Below are 22,366 nucleotides of genomic sequence, written 5' to 3' on the forward strand. Positions count from 1 at the left end.
TCTTTGTACTTGTTAAAAATCACTAGCTTTCCTCATTCGGACAGGTTCACAATTTTTATGTCTATGGTTGCATAGCAAAGTCTGTATAATGTCAAATAGGGCTATATCACATAGACTGCGTGGCCTAATGGATAAGGCGTCTGACTTCGAATCAGAAGATTGAGGGTCCGAGTCCCTTCGTGGTTGTTTAATTTCATTAGCTCAGCTAATTTGAACATGTTTGCAATTTCCCGAAATAAGGCATTGGTCTTGTTGCTTTGAAAAGCTTGGACATTGTTGTTCAACTTCAATAATCTAAGACTGCAAGACCTGAGAAATATTATGTCTGATTGAGGGACATAGTCTTTTCGTACTTGTAAAATATCACTAGCTTTCCTCATTCGGATAGGTTCACAATTTTGATGTCTGTTGTTGCTAAGCAACGTCTGTTTGATGTCATATCGGACAATATGGAGTAGTAGGTGTTGCCTCGTGGATAAGGCGTCTTACTTCAAAATAGAAAATTGAGGTTTTGAGGCATTTTCGTGGTCGTTTAATTTCATTAAATCTGCTAATATGGACATGTTTGCAATTTCCCGAAATAAGGCATTGGTCTTGTTTCTTTGAAAGGCTTGGACATTGTTATTCATCTTTAATAATCTAAGACTGCAAGGCCTGAGAATTATTGTGTCTGAATCTGCATCGAAAGATTGAAGGAAAGAGTATCTTTGTACTTGTTAAAAATCACTAGCTTTCCTCATTCGGACAGGTTCACAATTTTTATGTCTATGGTTGCATAGCAAAGTCTGTATAATGTCAAATAGGGCTGTATCACATAGACTGCGTGGCCTAATGGATAAGGCGTCTGACTTCGAATCAGAAGATTGAGGGTCCGAGTCCCTTCGTGGTTGTTTAATTTCATTAGCTCAGCTAATTTGAACATGTTTGCAATTTCCCGAAATAAGGCATTGGTCTTGTTGCTTTGAAAAGCTTGGACATTGTTGTTCAACTTCAATAATCTAAGACTGCAAGACCTGAGAAATATTATGTCTGATTGAGGGACATAGTCTTTTCGTACTTGTAAAATATCACTAGCTTTCCTCATTCGGATAGGTTCACAATTTTGATGTCTGTTGTTGCTAAGCAACGTCTGTTTGATGTCATATCGGACAATATGGAGTAGAAGGTGTTGCCTCGTGGATAAGGCGTCTTACTTCAAAATAGAAAATTGAGGTTTTGAGGCATTTTCGTGGTCGTTTAATTTCATTAAATCTGCTAATATGGACATGTTTGCAATTTCCCGAAATAAGGCATTGGTCTTGTTTCTTTGAAAGGCTTGGACATTGTTATTCATCTTTAATAATCTAATATTGCAAGGCCTGAAAATTATTGAGTCTGATTCTGCATCGCAAGATTGAGGGAAAAGGTATCTTCTGACTTGTTAAATATCACTAGCTTTCCTCATTCGGACAGGTTCACAACTTTGATGTCTAATGTTGCATAGCAAAGTCTGTATGATGTCAAATAGGGTCGTTTAATTTCATTAGCTCAGCTAATTCGTACATGTTTGCAATTTCCCTAAATAAGGCATTGGTCTTGTTGCTTTGAAAAGCTTGGATATTGTTGTTCAACTTTAATAATCTAAGACTGCAAGACCTGAGAATTATTGTGTCTGAATCTGCATCGAAAGATTGAAGGAAAGAGTATCTTTGTACTTGTTAAAAATCACTAGCTTTCCTCATTCGGACAGGTTCACAATTTTTATGTCTATGGTTGCATAGCAAAGTCTGTATAATGTCAAATAGTGCTGTATCACATAGACTGCGTGCCCTAATGGATAAGGCGTCTGACTTCGAATCAGAAGATCGAGGGTTCGAGTCCCTTCGTGGTTGTTTAATTTCATTAGCTCAGCTAATTTGAACATGTTTGCAATTTCCCGAAATATGTCATTGGTCTTGTTGCTTTGAAAAGCTTGGACATTGTTGTTCAACTTCAATAATCTAAGACTGCAAGACGTGAGAAATATTATGTCTGATTGAGGGACATAGTCTTTTCGTACTTGTAAAATATCACTAGCTTTCCTCATTCGGATAAGTTCACAATTTTGATGTCTGTTGTTGCTAAGCAACGTCTGTTTGATGTCATATCGGAGAATATGGAGTAGAAGGTGTTGCCTCGTGGATAAGGCGTCTTACTTCAAAATAGAAAATTGAGGTTTTGAGGCATTTTCGTGGTCGTTTAATTTCATTAAATCTGCTAATATGGACATGTTTGCAATTTCCCGAAATAAGGCATTGGTCTTGTTTCTTTGAAAGGCTTGGACATTGTTATTCATCTTTAATAATCTAATATTGCAAGGCCTGAGAATTATTGAGTCTGATTCTGCATCGCAAGATTGAGGGAAAAGGTATCTTCTTACTTGTTAAATATCACTAGCTTTCCTCATTCGGACAGGTTCACAACTTTGATGTCTACTGTTGCATAGCAAAGTCTGTATAATGTCAAATAGGGCTGTATCACATAGACTGCGTGGCCTAATGGATAAGGCGTCTGACTTCGAATCAGAAGATTGAGGGTCCGAGTCCCTTCGTGGTTGTTTAATTTCATTAGCTCAGCTAATTTGAACATGTTTGCAATTTCCCGAAATAAGGCATTGGTCTTGTTGCTTTGAAAAGCTTGGACATTGGACACTTCAATAATCTAAGACTGCAAGACCTGAGAAATATTATGTCTGATTGAGGGACATAGTCTTTTCGTACTTGTAACTAGCTTTCCTCATTCGGATAGGTTCACAATTTTGATGTCTGTTGTTGCTAAACAACGTCTGTTTGATGTCATATCGGAGAATATGGAGTAGAAGGTGTTGCCTCGTGGATAAGGCGTCTTACTTCGAAACAGAAAATTGAGGTTTTGAGGCATTTTCGTGGTCGTTTAATTTCATTAAATCTGCTAATATGGACATGTTTGCAATTTCCCGAAATAAGGCATTGGTCTTGTTTCTTTGAAAAGCTTGGACATTGGACACTTCAATAATCTAAGACTGCAAGACCTGAGAAATATTATGTCTGATTGAGGGACATAGTCTTTTCGTACTTGTAAAATATCACTAGCTTTCCTCATTCGGATAGCAACAATTTCATTAAATCTGCTAATATGGACATGTTTGCAATTTCGCTAAATAAGGCATTGGTCTTGTTGCTTTGAAAAGCTTGGACATTGTTGTTCAACTTTAATAATCTAAGACTGCAAGACCTGAGAATTATTGTGTCTGAATCTGCATCGAAAGATTGAAGGAAATAGTATCTTTGTACTTGTTAAAAATCACTAGCTTTCCTCATTCGGACAGGTTCACAATTTTTGTCTATGGTTGCATAGCAAAGTCTGTATAATGTCAAATAGGGCTGTACCACATAGACTGCGTGGCCTAATGGATAAGGCGTCTGACTTCGAATCATAAGATTGAGGGTTCGAGTCCCTTCGTGGTTGTTTAATTTCATTAGCTCAGCTAATTTGAACATGTTTGCAATTTCCCGAAATATGTCATTGGTCTTGTTGCTTTGAAAAGCTTGGACATTGTTGTTCAACTTCAATAATCTAAGACTGCAAGACCTGAGAAATATTATGTCTGATTGAGGGACATAGTCTTTTCGTACTTGTAAATTATCACTAGCTTTCCTCATTCGGATAGGTTCACAATTTTGATGTCTGTTGTTGCTAAGCAACGTCTGTTTGATGTCATATCGGAGAATATGGAGTAGAAGGTGTTGCCTCGTGGATAAGGCGTCTTACTTCAAAATAGAAAATTGAGGTTTTGAGGCATTTTCGTGGTCGTTTAATTTAATTAAATCTGCTAATATGGACATGTTTGCAATTTCCCGAAATAAGGCATTGGTCTTGTTTCTTTGAAAGGCTTGGACATTGTTATTCATCTTTAATAATCTAATATTGCAAGGCCTGAGAATTATTGAGTCTGATTCTGCATCGCAAGATTGAGGGAAAAGGTATCTTCTTACTTGTTAAATATCACTAGCTTTCCTCATTCGGACAGGTTCACAACTTTGATGTCTACTGTTGCATAGCAAAGTCTGTATGATGTCAAATAGCGCTGTATCACATAGACTGCGTGGCCTAATGGATAAGGCGTCTGACTTCGAATCAGAAGATTGAGGGTCCGAGTCCCTTCGTGGTTGTTTAATTTCATTAGCTCAGCTAATTTGAACATGTTTGCAATTTCCCGAAATAAGGCATTGGTCTTGTTTCTTTGAAAGGCTTGGACATTGTTATTCATCTTTAATAATCTAATATTGCAAGGCCTGAGAATTATTGAGTCTGATTCTGCATCGCAAGATTGAGGGAAAAGGTATCTTCTTACTTGTTAAATATCACTAGCTTTCCTCATTCGGACAGGTTCACAACTTTGATGTCTACTGTTGCATAGCAAAGTCTGTATGATGTCAAATAGGGTCGTTTAATTTCATTAGCTCAGCTAATTCGTACATGTTTGCAATTTCCCTAAATAAGGCATTGGTCTTGTTGCTTTGAAAAGCTTGGACATTGTTGTTCAACTTTAATAATCTAAGACTGCAAGACCTGAAAATTATTGTGTCTGAATCTGCATCGAAAGATTGAAGGAAAGAGTATCTTTGTACTTGTTAAAAATCACTAGCTTTCCTCATTCGGACAGGTTCACAATTTTTATGTCTATGGTTGCATAGCAAAGTCTGTATAATGTCAAATAGGGCTGTATCACATAGACTGCGTGGCCTAATGGATAAGGCGTCTGACTTCGAATCAGAAGATTGAGGGTTCGAGTCCCTTCGTGGTTGTTTAATTTCATTAGCTCCGCTAATATGGACATGTTTGCAATTTCGCTAAATGAGGCATTGGTCTTGTTGCTTGGACATTGTTATTCATCTTTAATAATCTAATATTGCAAGGCCTGAGAATTATTGAGTCTGATTCTGCATCGCAAGATTGAGGGAAAAGGTATCTTCTTACTTGTTAAATATCACTAGCTTTCCTCATTCGGACAGGTTCACAACTTTGATGTCTACTTTTGCATAGCAAAGTCTGTATAATGTCAAATAGGGCTGTATCACATAGACTGCGTGGCCTAATGGATAAGGCGTCTGACTTCGAATCAGAAGATTGAGGGTCCGAGTCCCTTCGTGGTTGTTTAATTTCATTAGCTCAGCTAATTTGAACATGTTTGCAATTTCCCGAAATAAGGCATTGGTCTTGTTGCTTTGAAAAGCTTGGACATTGGACACTTCAATAATCTAAGACTGCAAGACCTGAGAAATATTATGTCTGATTGAGGGACATAGTCTTTTCGTACTTGTAAAATATCACTAGCTTTCCTCATTCGGATAGGTTCACAATTTTGATGTCTGTTGTTGCTAAACAACGTCTGTTTGATGTCATATCGGAGAATATGGAGTAGAAGGTGTTGCCTCGTGGATAAGGCGTCTTACTTCGAAACAGAAAATTGAGGTTTTGAGGCATTTTCGTGGTCGTTTAATTTCATTAAATCTGCTAATATGGACATGTTTGCAATTTCGCTAAATAAGGCATTGGTCTTGTTGCTTTGAAAAGCTTGGACATTGTTGTTCAACTTTAATAATCTAAGACTGCAAGGCCTGAGAATTATTGTGTCTGAATCTGCATCGAAAGATTGAAGGAAAGAGTATCTTTGTACTTGTTAAAAATCACTAGCTTTCCTCATTCGGACAGGTTCACAATTTTTGTCTATGGTTGCATAGCAAAGTCTGTATAATGTCAAATAGGGCTGTACCACATAGACTGCGTGGCCTAATGGATAAGGCGTCTGACTTCGAATCAGAAGATTGAGGGTTCGAGTCCCTTCGTGGTTGTTTAATTTCATTAGCTCAGCTAATTTGAACATGTTTGCAATTTCCAGAAATATGGCATTGGTCTTGTTGCTTTGAAAAGCTTGGACATTGTTGTTCAACTTCAATAATCTAAGACTGCAAGGCCTGAGAATTATTGAGTCTGATTCTGCATCGCAAGATTGAGGGAAAAGGTATCTTCTTACTTGTTAAATATCACTAGCTTTCCTCATTCGGACAGGTTCACAACTTTGATGTCTACTGTTGCATAGCAAAGTCTGTATGATGTCAAATAGCGCTGTATCACATAGACTGCGTGGCCTAATGGATAAGGCGTCTGACTTCGAATCAGAAGATTGAGGGTCCGAGTCCCTTCGTGGTTGTTTAATTTCATTAGCTCAGCTAATTTGAACATGTTTGCAATTTCCCGAAATAAGGCATTGGTCTTGTTTCTTTGAAAGGCTTGGACATTGTTATTCATCTTTAATAATCTAATATTGCAAGGCCTGAGAATTATTGAGTCTGATTCTGCATCGCAAGATTGAGGGAAAAGGTATCTTCTTACTTGTTAAATATCACTAGCTTTCCTCATTCGGACAGGTTCACAACTTTGATGTCTACTGTTGCATAGCAAAGTCTGTATGATGTCAAATAGGGTCGTTTAATTTCATTAGCTCAGCTAATTCGTACATGTTTGCAATTTCCCTAAATAAGGCATTGGTCTTGTTGCTTTGAAAAGCTTGGACATTGTTGTTCAACTTTAATAATCTAAGACTGCAAGACCTGAAAATTATTGTGTCTGAATCTGCATCGAAAGATTGAAGGAAAGAGTATCTTTGTACTTGTTAAAAATCACTAGCTTTCCTCATTCGGACAGGTTCACAATTTTTATGTCTATGGTTGCATAGCAAAGTCTGTATAATGTCAAATAGGGCTGTATCACATAGACTGCGTGGCCTAATGGATAAGGCGTCTGACTTCGAATCAGAAGATTGAGGGTTCGAGTCCCTTCGTGGTTGTTTAATTTCATTAGCTCCGCTAATATGGACATGTTTGCAATTTCGCTAAATGAGGCATTGGTCTTGTTGCTTGGACATTGTTATTCATCTTTAATAATCTAATATTGCAAGGCCTGAGAATTATTGAGTCTGATTCTGCATCGCAAGATTGAGGGAAAAGGTATCTTCTTACTTGTTAAATATCACTAGCTTTCCTCATTCGGACAGGTTCACAACTTTGATGTCTACTTTTGCATAGCAAAGTCTGTATAATGTCAAATAGGGCTGTATCACATAGACTGCGTGGCCTAATGGATAAGGCGTCTGACTTCGAATCAGAAGATTGAGGGTCCGAGTCCCTTCGTGGTTGTTTAATTTCATTAGCTCAGCTAATTTGAACATGTTTGCAATTTCCCGAAATAAGGCATTGGTCTTGTTGCTTTGAAAAGCTTGGACATTGGACACTTCAATAATCTAAGACTGCAAGACCTGAGAAATATTATGTCTGATTGAGGGACATAGTCTTTTCGTACTTGTAAAATATCACTAGCTTTCCTCATTCGGATAGGTTCACAATTTTGATGTCTGTTGTTGCTAAACAACGTCTGTTTGATGTCATATCGGAGAATATGGAGTAGAAGGTGTTGCCTCGTGGATAAGGCGTCTTACTTCGAAACAGAAAATTGAGGTTTTGAGGCATTTTCGTGGTCGTTTAATTTCATTAAATCTGCTAATATGGACATGTTTGCAATTTCGCTAAATAAGGCATTGGTCTTGTTGCTTTGAAAAGCTTGGACATTGTTGTTCAACTTTAATAATCTAAGACTGCAAGGCCTGAGAATTATTGTGTCTGAATCTGCATCGAAAGATTGAAGGAAAGAGTATCTTTGTACTTGTTAAAAATCACTAGCTTTCCTCATTCGGACAGGTTCACAATTTTTGTCTATGGTTGCATAGCAAAGTCTGTATAATGTCAAATAGGGCTGTACCACATAGACTGCGTGGCCTAATGGATAAGGCGTCTGACTTCGAATCAGAAGATTGAGGGTTCGAGTCCCTTCGTGGTTGTTTAATTTCATTAGCTCAGCTAATTTGAACATGTTTGCAATTTCCAGAAATATGGCATTGGTCTTGTTGCTTTGAAAAGCTTGGACATTGTTGTTCAACTTCAATAATCTAAGACTGCAAGGCCTGAGAATTATTGAGTCTGATTCTGCATCGCAAGATTGAGGGAAAAGGTATCTTCTTACTTGTTAAATATCACTAGCTTTCCTCATTCGGACAGGTTCACAACTTTGATGTCTACTGTTGCATAGCAAAGTCTGTATGATGTCAAATAGCGCTGTATCACATAGACTGCGTGGCCTAATGGATAAGGCGTCTGACTTCGAATCAGAAGATTGAGGGTCCGAGTCCCTTCGTGGTTGTTTAATTTCATTAGCTCAGCTAATTTGAACATGTTTGCAATTTCCCGAAATAAGGCATTGGTCTTGTTTCTTTGAAAGGCTTGGACATTGTTATTCATCTTTAATAATCTAATATTGCAAGGCCTGAGAATTATTGAGTCTGATTCTGCATCGCAAGATTGAGGGAAAAGGTATCTTCTTACTTGTTAAATATCACTAGCTTTCCTCATTCGGACAGGTTCACAACTTTGATGTCTACTGTTGCATAGCAAAGTCTGTATGATGTCAAATAGGGTCGTTTAATTTCATTAGCTCAGCTAATTCGTACATGTTTGCAATTTCCCTAAATAAGGCATTGGTCTTGTTGCTTTGAAAAGCTTGGACATTGTTGTTCAACTTTAATAATCTAAGACTGCAAGACCTGAAAATTATTGTGTCTGAATCTGCATCGAAAGATTGAAGGAAAGAGTATCTTTGTACTTGTTAAAAATCACTAGCTTTCCTCATTCGGACAGGTTCACAATTTTTATGTCTATGGTTGCATAGCAAAGTCTGTATAATGTCAAATAGGGCTGTATCACATAGACTGCGTGGCCTAATGGATAAGGCGTCTGACTTCGAATCAGAAGATTGAGGGTTCGAGTCCCTTCGTGGTTGTTTAATTTCATTAGCTCCGCTAATATGGACATGTTTGCAATTTCGCTAAATGAGGCATTGGTCTTGTTGCTTGGACATTGTTATTCATCTTTAATAATCTAATATTGCAAGGCCTGAGAATTATTGAGTCTGATTCTGCATCGCAAGATTGAGGGAAAAGGTATCTTCTTACTTGTTAAATATCACTAGCTTTCCTCATTCGGACAGGTTCACAACTTTGATGTCTACTTTTGCATAACAAAGTCTGTATAATGTCAAATAGGGCTGTATCACATAGACTGCGTGGCCTAATAGATAAGGCGTCTGACTTCGAATCAGAAGATTGAGGGTCCGAGTCCCTTCGTGGTTGTTTAATTTCATTAGCTCAGCTAATTTGAACATGTTTGCAATTTCCCGAAATAAGGCATTGGTCTTGTTGCTTTGAAAAGCTTGGACATTGTTACACTTCAATAATCTAAGACTGCAAGACCTGAGAAATATTATGTCTGATTGAGGGACATAGTCTTTTCGTACTTGTAAAATATCACTAGCTTTCCTCATTCGGATAGGTTCACAATTTTGATGTCTGTTGTTGCTAAACAACGTCTGTTTGATGTCATATCGGAGAATATGGAGTAGAAGGTGTTGCCTCGTGGATAAGGCGTCTTACTTCGAAACAGAAAATTGAGGTTTTGAGGCATTTTCGTGGTCGTTTAATTTCATTAAATCTGCTAATATGGACATGTTTGCAATTTCGCTAAATAAGGCATTGGTCTTGTTGCTTTGAAAAGCTTGGACATTGTTGTTCAACTTTAATAATCTAAGACTGCAAGGCCTGAGAATTATTGTGTCTGAATCTGCATCGAAAGATTGAAGGAAAGAGTATCTTTGTACTTGTTAAAAATCACTAGCTTTCCTCATTCGGACAGGTTCACAATTTTTGTCTATGGTTGCATAGCAAAGTCTGTATAATGTCAAATAGGGCTGTATCACATAGACTGCGTGGCCTAATGGATAAGGCGTCTGACTTCGAATCAGAAGATTGAGGGTTCGAGTCCCTTCGTGGTTGTTTAATTTCATTAGCTCAGCAAATTTGAACATGTTTGCAATTTCCAGAAATATGGCATTGGTCTTGTTGCTTGGACATTGTTGTTCAACTTCAATAATCTAAGACTGCAAGACCTGAGAAATATTATGTCTGATTGAGGGACATAGTCTTTTCGTACTTGTAAAATATCACTAGCTTTCCTCATTCGGATAGGTTCACAATTTTGATGTCTGTTGTTGCTAAGCAACGTCTGTTTGATGTCATATCGGAGAATATGGAGTAGAAGGTGTTGCCTCGTGGATAAGGCGTCTTACTTCAAAATAGAAAATTGAGGTTTTGAGGCATTTTCGTGGTCGTTTAATTTAATTAAATCTGCTAATATGGACATGTTTGCAATTTCCCGAAATAAGGCATTGGTCTTGTTTCTTTGAAAGGCTTGGACATTGTTATTCATCTTTAATAATCTAATATTGCAAGGCCTGAGAATTATTGAGTCTGATTCTGCATCGCAAGATTGAGGGAAAAGGTATCTTCTTACTTGTTAAATATCACTAGCTTTCCTCATTCGGACAGGTTCACAACTTTGATGTCTACTGTTGCATAGCAAAGTCTGTATGATGTCAAATAGGGCTGTATCACATAGACTGCGTGGCCTAATGGATAAGGCGTCTGACTTCGAATCAGAAGATTGAGGGTCCGAGTCCCTTCGTGGTTGTTTAATTTCATTAGCTCAGCTAATTTGAACATGTTTGCAATTTCCCGAAATAAGGCATTGGTCTTGTTTCTTTGAAAGGCTTGGACATTGTTATTCATCTTTAATAATCTAATATTGCAAGGCCTGAGAATTATTGAGTCTGATTCTGCATCGCAAGATTGAGGGAAAAGGTATCTTCTTACTTGTTAAATATCACTAGCTTTCCTCATTCGGACAGGTTCACAACTTTGATGTCTACTGTTGCATAGCAAAGTCTGTATGATGTCAAATAGGGTCGTTTAATTTCATTAGCTCAGCTAATTCGTACATGTTTGCAATTTCCCTAAATAAGGCATTGGTCTTGTTGCTTTGAAAAGCTTGGACATTGTTGTTCAACTTCAATAATCTAAGACTGCAAGACCTGAGAAATATTATGTCTGATTGAGGGACATAGTCTTTTCGTACTTGTAAAATATCACTAGCTTTCCTCATTCGGATAGGTTCACAATTTTGATGTCTGTTGTTGCTAAGCAACGTCTGTTTGATGTCATATCGGAGAATATGGAGTAGAAGGTGTTGCCTCGTGGATAAGGCGTCTTACTTCAAAATAGAAAATTGAGGTTTTGAGGCATTTTCGTGGTCGTTTAATTTAATTAAATCTGCTAATATGGACATGTTTGCAATTTCCCGAAATAAGGCATTGGTCTTGTTTCTTTGAAAGGCTTGGACATTGTTATTCATCTTTAATAATCTAATATTGCAAGGCCTGAGAATTATTGAGTCTGATTCTGCATCGCAAGATTGAGGGAAAAGGTATCTTCTTACTTGTTAAATATCACTAGCTTTCCTCATTCGGACAGGTTCACAACTTTGATGTCTACTGTTGCATAGCAAAGTCTGTATGATGTCAAATAGGGCTGTATCACATAGACTGCGTGGCCTAATGGATAAGGCGTCTGACTTTGAATCAGAAGATTGAGGGTTCGAGTCCCTTCGTGGTTGTTTAATTTCATTAGCTCAGCTAATTTGAACATGTTTGCAATTTCCCTAAATAAGGCATTGGTCTTGTTGCTTTGAAAAGCTTGGACATTGTTGTTCAACTTCAATAATCTAAGACTGCAAGACCTGAGAAATATTATGTCTGATTGAGGGACATAGTCTTTTCGTACTTGTAAAATATCACTAGCTTTCCTCATTCGGATAGGTTCACAATTTTGATGTCTGTTGTTGCTAAGCAACGTCTGTTTGATGTCATATCGGAGAATATGGAGTAGAAGGTGTTGCCTCGTGGATAAGGCGTCTTACTTCAAAATAGAAAATTGAGGTTTTGAGGCATTTTCGTGGTCGTTTAATTTCATTAAATCTGCTAATATGGACATGTTTGCAATTTCCCGAAATAAGGCATTGGTCTTGTTTCTTTGAAAGGCTTGGACATTGTTATTCATCTTTAATAATCTAATATTGCAAGGCCTGAGAATTATTGAGTCTGATTCTGCATCGCAAGATTGAGGGAAAAGGTATCTTCTTACTTGTTAAATATCACTAGCTTTCCTCATTCGGACAGGTTCACAACTTTGATGTCTACTGTTGCATAGCAAAGTCTGTATGATGTCAAATACGGCTGTATCACATAGACTGCGTGGCCTAATGGATAAGGCGTCTGACTTTGAATCAGAAGATTGAGGGTTCGAGTCCCTTCGTGGTTGTTTAATTTCATTAGCTCAGCTAATTTGAACATGTTTGCAATTTCCCGAAATATGGCATTGGTCTTGTTGCTTTGAAAAGCTTGGACATTGTTGTTCAACTTCAATAATCTAAGACTGCAAGACCTGAGAAATATTATGTCTGATTGAGGGACATAGTCTTTTCGTACTTGTAAAATATCACTAGCTTTCCTCATTCGGATAGGTTCACAATTTTGATGTCTGTTGTTGCTAAGCAACGTCTGTTTGATGTCATATCGGAGAATATGGAGTAGAAGGTGTTGCCTCGTGGATAAGGCGTCTTACTTCAAAATAGAAAATTGAGGTTTTGAGGCTTTTCGTGGTCGTTTAATTTAATTAAATCTGCTAATATGGACATGTTTGCAATTTCCCGAAATATGTCATTGGTCTTGTTGCTTTGAAAAGCTTGGACATTGTTGTTCAACTTCAATAATCTAAGACTGCAAGACCTGAGAAATATTATGTCTGATTGAGGGACATAGTCTTTTCGTACTTGTAAAATATCACTAGCTTTCATCATTCGGATAGGTTCACAATTTTGATGTCTGTTGTTGCTAAGCAACGTCTGTTTGATGTCATATCGGAGAATATGGAGTAGAAGGTGTTGCCTCGTGGATAAGGCGTCTTACTTCAAAATAGAAATTTGAGGTTTTGAGGCATTTTCGTGGTCGTTTAATTTAATTAAATCTGCTAATATGGACATGTTTGCAATTTCCCGAAATAAGGCATTGGTCTTGTTTCTTTGAAAGGCTTGGACATTGTTATTCATCTTTAATAATCTAATATTGCAAGGCCTGAGAATTATTGAGTCTGATTCTGCATCGCAAGATTGAGGGAAAAGGTATCTTCTTACTTGTTAAATATCACTAGCTTTCCTCATTCGGACAGGTTCACAACTTTGATGTCTACTGTTGCATAGCAAAGTCTGTATGATGTCAAATAGGGTCGTTTAATTTCATTAGCTCAGCTAATTCGTACATGTTTGCAATTTCCCTAAATAAGGCATTGGTCTTGTTGCTTTGAAAAGCTTGGACATTGTTGTTCAACTTTAATAATCTAAGACTGCAAGACCTGAGAATTATTGTGTCTGAATCTGCATCGAAAGATTGAAGGAAAGAGTATCTTTGTACTTGTTAAAAATCACTAGCTTTCCTCATTCGGACAGGTTCACAATTTTTATGTCTATGGTTGCATAGCAAAGTCTGTATAATGTCAACTAGGGCTGCATCACATAGACTGCGTGGCCTAATGGATAAGGCGTCTGACTTGGAATCAGAAGATTGAGGGTTCAAGTCCCTTCGTGGTTGTTTAATTTCATTAGCTCAGCTAATTTGAACATGTTTGCAATTTCCCGAAATAAGGCATTGGTCTTGTTGCTTTGAAAAGCTTGGACATTGGACACTTCAATAATCTAAGACTGCAAGACCTGAGAAATATTATGTCTGATTGAGGGACATAGTATTTTCGTACTTGTAAAATATCACTAGCTTTCCTCATTCGGATAGGTTCACAATTTTGATGTCTGTTGTTGCTAAACAACGTCTGTTTGATGTCATATCGGAGAATATGGAGTAGAAGGTGTTGCCTCGTGGATAAGGCGTCTTACTTCGAAACAGAAAATTGAGGTTTTGAGGCATTTTCGTGGTCGTTTAATTCCATTAAATCTGCTAATATGGACATGTTTGCAATTTCGCTAAATAAGGCATTGGTCTTGTTGCTTTGAAAAGCTTGGACATTGTTGTTCAACTTTAATAATCTAAGACTGCAAGGCCTGAGAATTATTGTGTCTGAATCTGCATCGAAAGATTGAAGGAAAGAGTATCTTTGTACTTGTTAAAAATCACTAGCTTTCCTCATTCGGACAGGTTCACAATTTTTATGTCTATGGTTGCATAGCAAAGTCTGTATAATGTCAAATAGGGCTATATCACATAGACTGCGTGGCCTAATGGATAAGGCGTCTGACTTCGAATCAGAAGATTGAGGGTCCGAGTCCCTTCGTGGTTGTTTAATTTCATTAGCTCAGCTAATTTGAACATGTTTGCAATTTCCCGAAATAAGGCATTGGTCTTGTTGCTTTGAAAAGCTTGGACATTGTTGTTCAACTTCAATAATCTAAGACTGCAAGACCTGAGAAATATTATGTCTGATTGAGGGACATAGTCTTTTCGTACTTGTAAAATATCACTAGCTTTCCTCATTCGGATAGGTTCACAATTTTGATGTCTGTTGTTGCTAAGCAACGTCTGTTTGATGTCATATCGGACAATATGGAGTAGTAGGTGTTGCCTCGTGGATAAGGCGTCTTACTTCAAAATAGAAAATTGAGGTTTTGAGGCATTTTCGTGGTCGTTTAATTTCATTAAATCTGCTAATATGGACATGTTTGCAATTTCCCGAAATAAGGCATTGGTCTTGTTTCTTTGAAAGGCTTGGACATTGTTATTCATCTTTAATAATCTAAGACTGCAAGGCCTGAGAATTATTGTGTCTGAATCTGCATCGAAAGATTGAAGGAAAGAGTATCTTTGTACTTGTTAAAAATCACTAGCTTTCCTCATTCGGACAGGTTCACAATTTTTATGTCTATGGTTGCATAGCAAAGTCTGTATAATGTCAAATAGGGCTGTATCACATAGACTGCGTGGCCTAATGGATAAGGCGTCTGACTTCGAATCAGAAGATTGAGGGTCCGAGTCCCTTCGTGGTTGTTTAATTTCATTAGCTCAGCTAATTTGAACATGTTTGCAATTTCCCGAAATAAGGCATTGGTCTTGTTGCTTTGAAAAGCTTGGACATTGTTGTTCAACTTCAATAATCTAAGACTGCAAGACCTGAGAAATATTATGTCTGATTGAGGGACATAGTCTTTTCGTACTTGTAAAATATCACTAGCTTTCCTCATTCGGATAGGTTCACAATTTTGATGTCTGTTGTTGCTAAGCAACGTCTGTTTGATGTCATATCGGACAATATGGAGTAGAAGGTGTTGCCTCGTGGATAAGGCGTCTTACTTCAAAATAGAAAATTGAGGTTTTGAGGCATTTTCGTGGTCGTTTAATTTTATTAAATCTGCTAATATGGACATGTTTGCAATTTCCCGAAATAAGGCATTGGTCTTGTTTCTTTGAAAGGCTTGGACATTGTTATTCATCTTTAATAATCTAAGACTGCAAGGCCTGAGAATTATTGTGTCTGAATCTGCATCGAAAGATTGAAGGAAAGAGTATCTTTGTACTTGTTAAAAATCACTAGCTTTCCTCATTCGGACAGGTTCACAATTTTTATGTCTATGGTTGCATAGCAAAGTCTGTATAATGTCAAATAGGGCTGTATCACATAGACTGCGTGGCCTAATGGATAAGGCGTCTGACTTCGAATCAGAAGATTGAGGGTTCGAGTCCCTTCGTGGTTGTTTAATTTCATTAGCTCAGCTAATTTGAACATGTTTGCAATTTCCAGAAATATGGCATTGGTCTTGTTGCTTTGAAAAGCTTGGACATTGTTGTTCAACTTCAATAATCTAAGACTGCAAGACCTGAGAAATATTATGTCTGATTGAGGGACATAGTCTTTTCGTACTTGTAAAATATCACTAGCTTTAGGTTCACAATTTTGATGTCTGTTGTTGCTAAGCAACGTCTGTTTGATGTCATATCGGAGAATATGGAGTAGAAGGTGTTGCCTCGTGGATAAGGCGTCTTACTTCAAAATAGAAAATTGAGGTTTTGAGGCATTTTCGTGGTCGTTTAATTTCATTAAATCTGCTAATATGGACATGTTTGCAATTTCCTGAAATAAGGTATTGGTCTTGTTTCTTTGAAAGGCTTGGACATTGTTATTCATCATTAATAATCTAATATTGCAAGGCCTGAGAATTATTGAGTCTGATTCTGCATCGCAAGATTGAGGGAAAAGGGTATCTTCTTACTTGTTAAATATCACTAGCTTTCCTCATTCGGACAGGTTCACAACTTTGATGTCTACTGTTGCATAGCAAAGTCTGTATGATGTCAAATAGGGTCGTTTAATTTCATTAGCTCAGCTAATTCGTACATGTTTGCAATTTCCCGAAATAAGGCATTGGTCTTGTTGCTTTGAAAAGCTTGGACATTGTTGTTCAACTTTAATAATCTAAGACTGCAAGACCTGAGAATTATTGTGTCTGAATCTGCATCGAAAGATTGAAGGAAAGAGTATTTGTTAAAAATCACTAGCTTTCCTCATTCGGACAGGTTCACAATTTTTATGTCTATGGTTGCATAGCAAAGTCTGTATAATGTCAAATAGTGCTGTATCACATAGACTGCGTGCCCTAATGGATAAGGCGTCTGACTTCGAATCAGAAGATCGAGGGTTCGAGTCCCTTCGTGGTTGTTTAATTTCATTAGCTCAGCTAATTTGAACATGTTTGCAATTTCCCGAAATATGTCATTGGTCTTGTTGCTTTGAAAAGCTTGGACATTGTTGTTCAACTTCAATAATCTAAGACTGCAAGACGTGAGAAATATTATGTCTGATTGAGGGACATAGTCTTTTCGTACTTGTAAAATATCACTAGCTTTCCTCATTCGGATAAGTTCACAATTTTGATGTCTGTTGTTGCTAAGCAACGTCTGTTTGATGTCATATCGGAGAATATGGAGTAGAAGGTGTTGCCTCGTGGATAAGGCGTCTTACTTCAAAATAGAAAATTGAGGTTTTGAGGCATTTTCGTGGTCGTTTAATTTCATTAAATCTGCTAATATGGACATGTTTGCAATTTCCCGAAATAAGGCATTGGTCTTGTTTCTTTGAAAGGCTTGGACATTGTTATTCATCTTTAATAATCTAATATTGCAAGGCCTGAGAATTATTGAGTCTGATTCTGCATCGCAAGATTGAGGGAAAAGGTATCTTCTTACTTCTTAAATATCACTAGCTTTCCTCATTCAGACAGGTTCACAACTTTGATGTCTACTGTTGCATAGCAAAGTCTGTATAATGTCAAATAGGGCTGTATCGCATAGACTGCGTGGCCTAATGGATAAGGCGTCTGACTTCGAATCAGAAGATTGAGGGTCCGAGTCCCTTCGTGGTTGTTTAATTTCATTAGCTCAGCTAATTTGAACATGTTTGCAATTTCCCGAAATAAGGCATTGGTCTTGTTTCTTTGAAAGGCTTGGACATTGTTATTCATCTTTAATAATCTAATATTGCAAGGCCTGAGAATTATTGAGTCTGATTCTGCATCGCAAGATTGAGGGAAAAGGTATCTTCTGACTTGTTAAATATCACTAGCTTTCCTCATTCGGACAGGTTCACAACTTTGATGTCTACTGTTGCATAGCAAAGTCTGTATGATGTCAAATAGGGTCGTTTAATTTCATTAGCTCAGCTAATTCGTACATGTTTGCAATTTCCCTAAATAAGGCATTGGTCTTGTTGCTTTGAAAAGCTTGGATATTGTTGTTCAACTTTAATAATCTAAGACTGCAAGACCTGAGAATTATTGTGTCTGAATCTGCATCGAAAGATTGAAGGAAAGAGTATCTTTGTACTTGTTAAAAATCACTAGCTTTCCTCATTCGGACAGGTTCACAATTTTTATGTCTATGGTTGCATAGCAAAGTCTGTATAATGTCAAATAGGGCTGTATCACATAGACTGCGTGGCCTAATGGATAAGGCGTCTGACTTCGAATCAGAAGATTGAGGGTTCGAGTCCCTTCGTGGTCGTTTAATTTCATTAGCTCAGCTAATTCGTACATGTTTGCAATTTCCCGAAATAAGGCATTGGTCTTGTTGCTTTGAAAAGCTTGGACATTGTTGTTCAACTTCAATAATCTAAGACTGCAAGACCTGAGAAATATTATGTCTGATTGAGGGACATAGTCTTTTCGTACTTGTAAAATATCACTAGCTTTCCTCATTCAGATAGGTTCACAATTTTGATGTCTGTTGTTGCTAAGCAACGTCTGTTTGATGTCATATCGGAGAATATGGAGTAGAAGGTGTTGCCTCGTGGATAAGGCGTCTTACTTCAAAATAGAAAATTGAGGTTTTGAGGCATTTTCGTGGTCGTTTAATTTAATTAAATCTGCTAATATGGACATGTTTGCAATTTCCCGAAATAAGGCATTGGTCTTGTTTCTTTGAAAGGCTTGGACATTGTTATTCATCTTTAATAATCTAATATTGCAAGGCCTGAGAATTATTGAGTCTGATTCTGCATCGCAAGATTGAGGGAAAAGGTATCTTCTTACTTGTTAAATATCACTAGCTTTCCTCATTCGGCAGGTTCACAACTTTGATGTCTACTGTTGCATAGCAAAGTCTGTATGATGTCAAATAGGGCTGTATCACGTAGACTGCGTGGCCTAATGGATAAGGCGTCTTACTTCGAATCAGAAGATTGAGGGTTCGAGTCCCTTCGTGGTTGTTTAATTTCATTAGCTCAGCTAATTTGAACATGTTTGCAATTTCCCGAAATAAGGCATTGGTCTTGTTTCTTTGAAAGGCTTGGACATTGTTATTCATCTTTAATAATCTAATATTGCAAGGCCTGAGAATTATTGAGTCTGATTCTGCATCGCAAGATTGAGGGAAAAGGTATCTTCTTACTTGTTAAATATCACTAGCTTTCCTCATTCGGACAGGTTCACAATTTTTATGTCTATGGTTGCATAGCAAAGTCTGTATAATGTCAAATAGGGCTGTATAACATAGACTGCGTGGCCTAATGGATAAGGCGTCTGACTTCGAATCAGAAGATTGAGGGTTCGAGTCCCTTCGTGGTTGTTTAATTTCATTAGCTCCGCTAATATGGACATGTTTGCAATTTCGCTAAGTAAGGCATTGGTCTTGTTGCTTGGACATTGTTATTCATCTTTAATAATCTAATATTGCAAGGCCTGAGAATTATTGAGTCTGATTCTGCATCGCAAGATTGAGGGAAAAGGTATCTTCTTACTTGTTAAATATCACTAGCTTTCCTCATTCGGACAGGTTCACAACTTTGATGTCTACTTTTGCATAGCAAAGTCTGTATAATGTCAAATAGGGCTGTATCACATAGGCTGCGTGGCCTAATGGATAAGGCGTCTGACTTCGAATCAGAAGATTGAGGGTCCGAGTCCCTTCGTGGTTGTTTAATTTCATTAGCTCAGCTAATTTGAACATGTTTGCAATTTCCAGAAATATGGCATTGGTCTTGTTGCTTTGAAAAGCTTGGACATTGTTGTTCAACTTCAATAATCTAAGACTGCAAGACCTGAGAAATATTATGTCTGATTGAGGGACATAGTCTTTTCGTACTTGTAAAATACTTGTAAAATATCACAATTTTGATGTCTGTTGTTGCTAAGCAACGTCTGTTTGATGTCATATCGGAGAATATGGAGTAGAAGGTGTTGCCTCGTGGATAAGGCGTCTTACTTCAAAATAGAAAATTGAGGTTTTGAGGCATTTTCGTGGTCGTTTAATTTCATTAAATCTGCTAATATGGACATGTTTGCAATTTCCTGAAATAAGGCATTGGTCTTGTTTCTTTGAAAGGCTTGGACATTGTTATTCATCATTAATAATCTAATATTGCAAGGCCTGAGAATTATTGAGTCTGATTCTGCATCGCAAGATTGAGGGAAAAGGTATCTTCTTACTTGTTAAATATCACTAGCTTTCCTCATTCGGACAGGTGTCAACTTTGATGTCTACTGTTGCATAGCAAAGTCTGTATGATGTCAAATAGGGTCGTTTAATTTCATTAGCTCAGCTAATTCGTACATGTTTGCAATTTCCCGAAATAAGGCATTGGTCTTGTTGCTTTGAAAAGCTTGGACATTGTTGTTCAACTTTAATAATCTAAGACTGCAAGACCTGAGAATTATTGTGTCTGAATCTGCATCGAAAGATTGAAGGAAAGAGTATTTGTTAAAAATCACTAGCTTTCCTCATTCGGACAGGTTCACAATTTTTATGTCTATGGTTGCATAGCAAAGTCTGTATAATGTCAAATAGTGCTGTATCACATAGACTGCGTGCCCTAATGGATAAGGCGTCTGACTTCGAATCAGAAGATTGAGGGTTCGAGTCCCTTCGTGGTTGTTTAATTTCATTAGCTCAGCTAATTTGAACATGTTTGCAATTTCCCGAAAGATGTCATTGGTCTTGTTGCTTTGAAAAGCTTGGACATTGTTGTTCAACTTCAATAATCTAAGACTGCAAGACGTGAGAAATATTATGTCTGATTGAGGGACATAGTCTTTTCGTACTTGTAAAATATCACTAGCTTTCCTCATTCGGATAAGTTCACAATTTTGATGTCTGTTGTTGCTAAGCAACGTCTGTTTGATGTCATATCGGAGAATATGGAGTAGAAGGTGTTGCCTCGTGGATAAGGCGTCTTACTTCAAAATAGAAAATTGAGGTTTTGAGGCATTTTCGTGGTCGTTTAATTTCATTAAATCTGCTAATATGGACATGTTTGCAATTTCCCGAAATAAGGCATTGGTCTTGTTTCTTTGAAAGGCTTGGACATTGTTATTCATCTTTAATAATCTAATATTGCAAGGCCTGAGAATTATTGTGTCTGAATCTGCATCGAAAGATTGAAGGAAAGAGTATATTTGTACTTGTTAAAAATCACTAGCTTTCCTCATTCGGATAGGTTCACAATTTTGATGTCTGTTGTTGCTAAGCAACGTCTGTTTGATGTCATATCGGAGAATATGGAGTAGAAGGTGTTGCCTCGTGGATAAGGCGTCTTACTTCAAAATAGAAAATTGAGGTTTTGAGGCATTTTCGTGGTTGTTTAATTTAATTAAATCTGCTAATATGGACATGTTTGCAATTTCCCGAAATAAGGCATTGGTCTTGTTTCTTTGAAAGGCTTGGACATTGTTATTCATCTTTAATAATCTAATATTGCAAGGCCTGAGAATTATTGAGTCTGATTCTGCATCGCAAGATTGAGGGAAAAGGTATCTTCTTACTTGTTAAATATCACTAGCTTTCCTCATTCGGACAGGTTCACAACTTTGATGTCTACTGTTGCATAGCAAAGTCTGTATGATGTCAAATAGGGCTGTATCACGTAGACTGCGTGGCCTAATGGATAAGGCGTCTGACTTCGAATCCGAAAATTGAGGGTCCGAGTCCCTTCGTGGTTGTTTAATTTCATTAGCTCAGCTAATTTGAACATGTTTGCAATTTCCCGAAATAAGGCATTGGTCTTGTTGCTTTGAAAAGCTTGGACATTGTTGTTCAACTTCAATAATCTAAGACTGCAAGACCTGAGAAATATTATGTCTGATTGAGGGACATAGTCTTTTCGTACTTGTAAAATATCACTAGCTTTCCTCATTCGGATAGGTTCACAATTTTGATGTCTGTTGTTGCTAAGCAACGTCTGTTTGATGTCATATCGGACAATATGGAGTAGTAGGTGTTGCCTCGTGGATAAGGCGTCTTACTTCAAAATAGAAAATTGAGGTTTTGAGGCATTTTCGTGGTCGTTTAATTTCATTAAATCTGCTAATATGGACATGTTTGCAATTTCCCGAAATAAGGCATTGGTCTTGTTTCTTTGAAAGGCTTGGACATTGTTATTCATCTTTAATAATCTAAGACTGCAAGGCCTGAGAATTATTGTGTCTGAATCTGCATCGAAAGATTGAAGGAAAGAGTATCTTTGTACTTGTTAAAAATCACTAGCTTTCCTCATTCGGACAGGTTCACAATTTTTATGTCTATGGTTGCATAGCAAAGTCTGTATAATGTCAAATAGGGCTGTATCACATAGACTGCGTGGCCTAATGGATAAGGCGTCTGACTTCGAATCAGAAGATTGAGGGTCCGAGTCCCTTCGTGGTTGTTTAATTTCATTAGCTCAGCTAATTTGAACATGTTTGCAATTTCCCGAAATAAGGCATTGGTCTTGTTGCTTTGAAAAGCTTGGACATTGTTGTTCAACTTCAATAATCTAAGACTGCAAGACCTGAGAAATATTATGTCTGATTGAGGGACATAGTCTTTTCGTACTTGTAAAATATCA

General features: G+C 37.4%; 12 non-coding genes across 12 annotated transcripts; all 12 read left to right on the top strand.

Moving 5' to 3' along the window:
• The first annotated feature begins 4,732 nt into the window (after window positions 1-4,732).
• Window positions 4,733-4,805, top strand: trnar-ucg (transfer RNA arginine (anticodon UCG)). Its single transcript has one exon. It is a non-coding gene; the product is annotated as a tRNA-Arg (tRNA).
• A 974-nt stretch (window positions 4,806-5,779) lies between these two features.
• trnar-ucg (transfer RNA arginine (anticodon UCG)) lies at window positions 5,780-5,852 on the top strand. Its single transcript has one exon. It is a non-coding gene; the product is annotated as a tRNA-Arg (tRNA).
• Window positions 5,853-6,774: 922 nt separating this feature from the next.
• Window positions 6,775-6,847, top strand: trnar-ucg (transfer RNA arginine (anticodon UCG)). The gene has a single exon. It is a non-coding gene; the product is annotated as a tRNA-Arg (tRNA).
• Window positions 6,848-7,821: 974 nt separating this feature from the next.
• On the top strand, window positions 7,822-7,894 carry trnar-ucg (transfer RNA arginine (anticodon UCG)). The gene has a single exon. It is a non-coding gene; the product is annotated as a tRNA-Arg (tRNA).
• A 922-nt stretch (window positions 7,895-8,816) lies between these two features.
• Window positions 8,817-8,889, top strand: trnar-ucg (transfer RNA arginine (anticodon UCG)). Its single transcript has one exon. It is a non-coding gene; the product is annotated as a tRNA-Arg (tRNA).
• Window positions 8,890-9,864: 975 nt separating this feature from the next.
• On the top strand, window positions 9,865-9,937 carry trnar-ucg (transfer RNA arginine (anticodon UCG)). Its single transcript has one exon. It is a non-coding gene; the product is annotated as a tRNA-Arg (tRNA).
• Window positions 9,938-11,539: 1,602 nt separating this feature from the next.
• Window positions 11,540-11,612, top strand: trnaq-uug (transfer RNA glutamine (anticodon UUG)). Its single transcript has one exon. It is a non-coding gene; the product is annotated as a tRNA-Gln (tRNA).
• Window positions 11,613-12,243: 631 nt separating this feature from the next.
• trnaq-uug (transfer RNA glutamine (anticodon UUG)) lies at window positions 12,244-12,316 on the top strand. Its single transcript has one exon. It is a non-coding gene; the product is annotated as a tRNA-Gln (tRNA).
• Window positions 12,317-13,568: 1,252 nt separating this feature from the next.
• trnap-ugg (transfer RNA proline (anticodon UGG)) lies at window positions 13,569-13,641 on the top strand. Its single transcript has one exon. It is a non-coding gene; the product is annotated as a tRNA-Pro (tRNA).
• A 2,035-nt stretch (window positions 13,642-15,676) lies between these two features.
• trnar-ucg (transfer RNA arginine (anticodon UCG)) lies at window positions 15,677-15,749 on the top strand. The gene has a single exon. It is a non-coding gene; the product is annotated as a tRNA-Arg (tRNA).
• A 2,229-nt stretch (window positions 15,750-17,978) lies between these two features.
• Window positions 17,979-18,051, top strand: trnar-ucg (transfer RNA arginine (anticodon UCG)). The gene has a single exon. It is a non-coding gene; the product is annotated as a tRNA-Arg (tRNA).
• Window positions 18,052-19,040: 989 nt separating this feature from the next.
• Window positions 19,041-19,113, top strand: trnar-ucg (transfer RNA arginine (anticodon UCG)). The gene has a single exon. It is a non-coding gene; the product is annotated as a tRNA-Arg (tRNA).
• The last annotated feature ends 3,253 nt before the right edge of the window (window positions 19,114-22,366 follow it).

Source organism: Oncorhynchus clarkii, unplaced genomic scaffold (genome assembly GCF_045791955.1).
Source record: "Oncorhynchus clarkii lewisi isolate Uvic-CL-2024 unplaced genomic scaffold, UVic_Ocla_1.0 unplaced_contig_10886_pilon_pilon, whole genome shotgun sequence".
In the NCBI taxonomy this organism is placed as follows: Eukaryota; Metazoa; Chordata; class Actinopteri; order Salmoniformes; family Salmonidae; genus Oncorhynchus; species Oncorhynchus clarkii.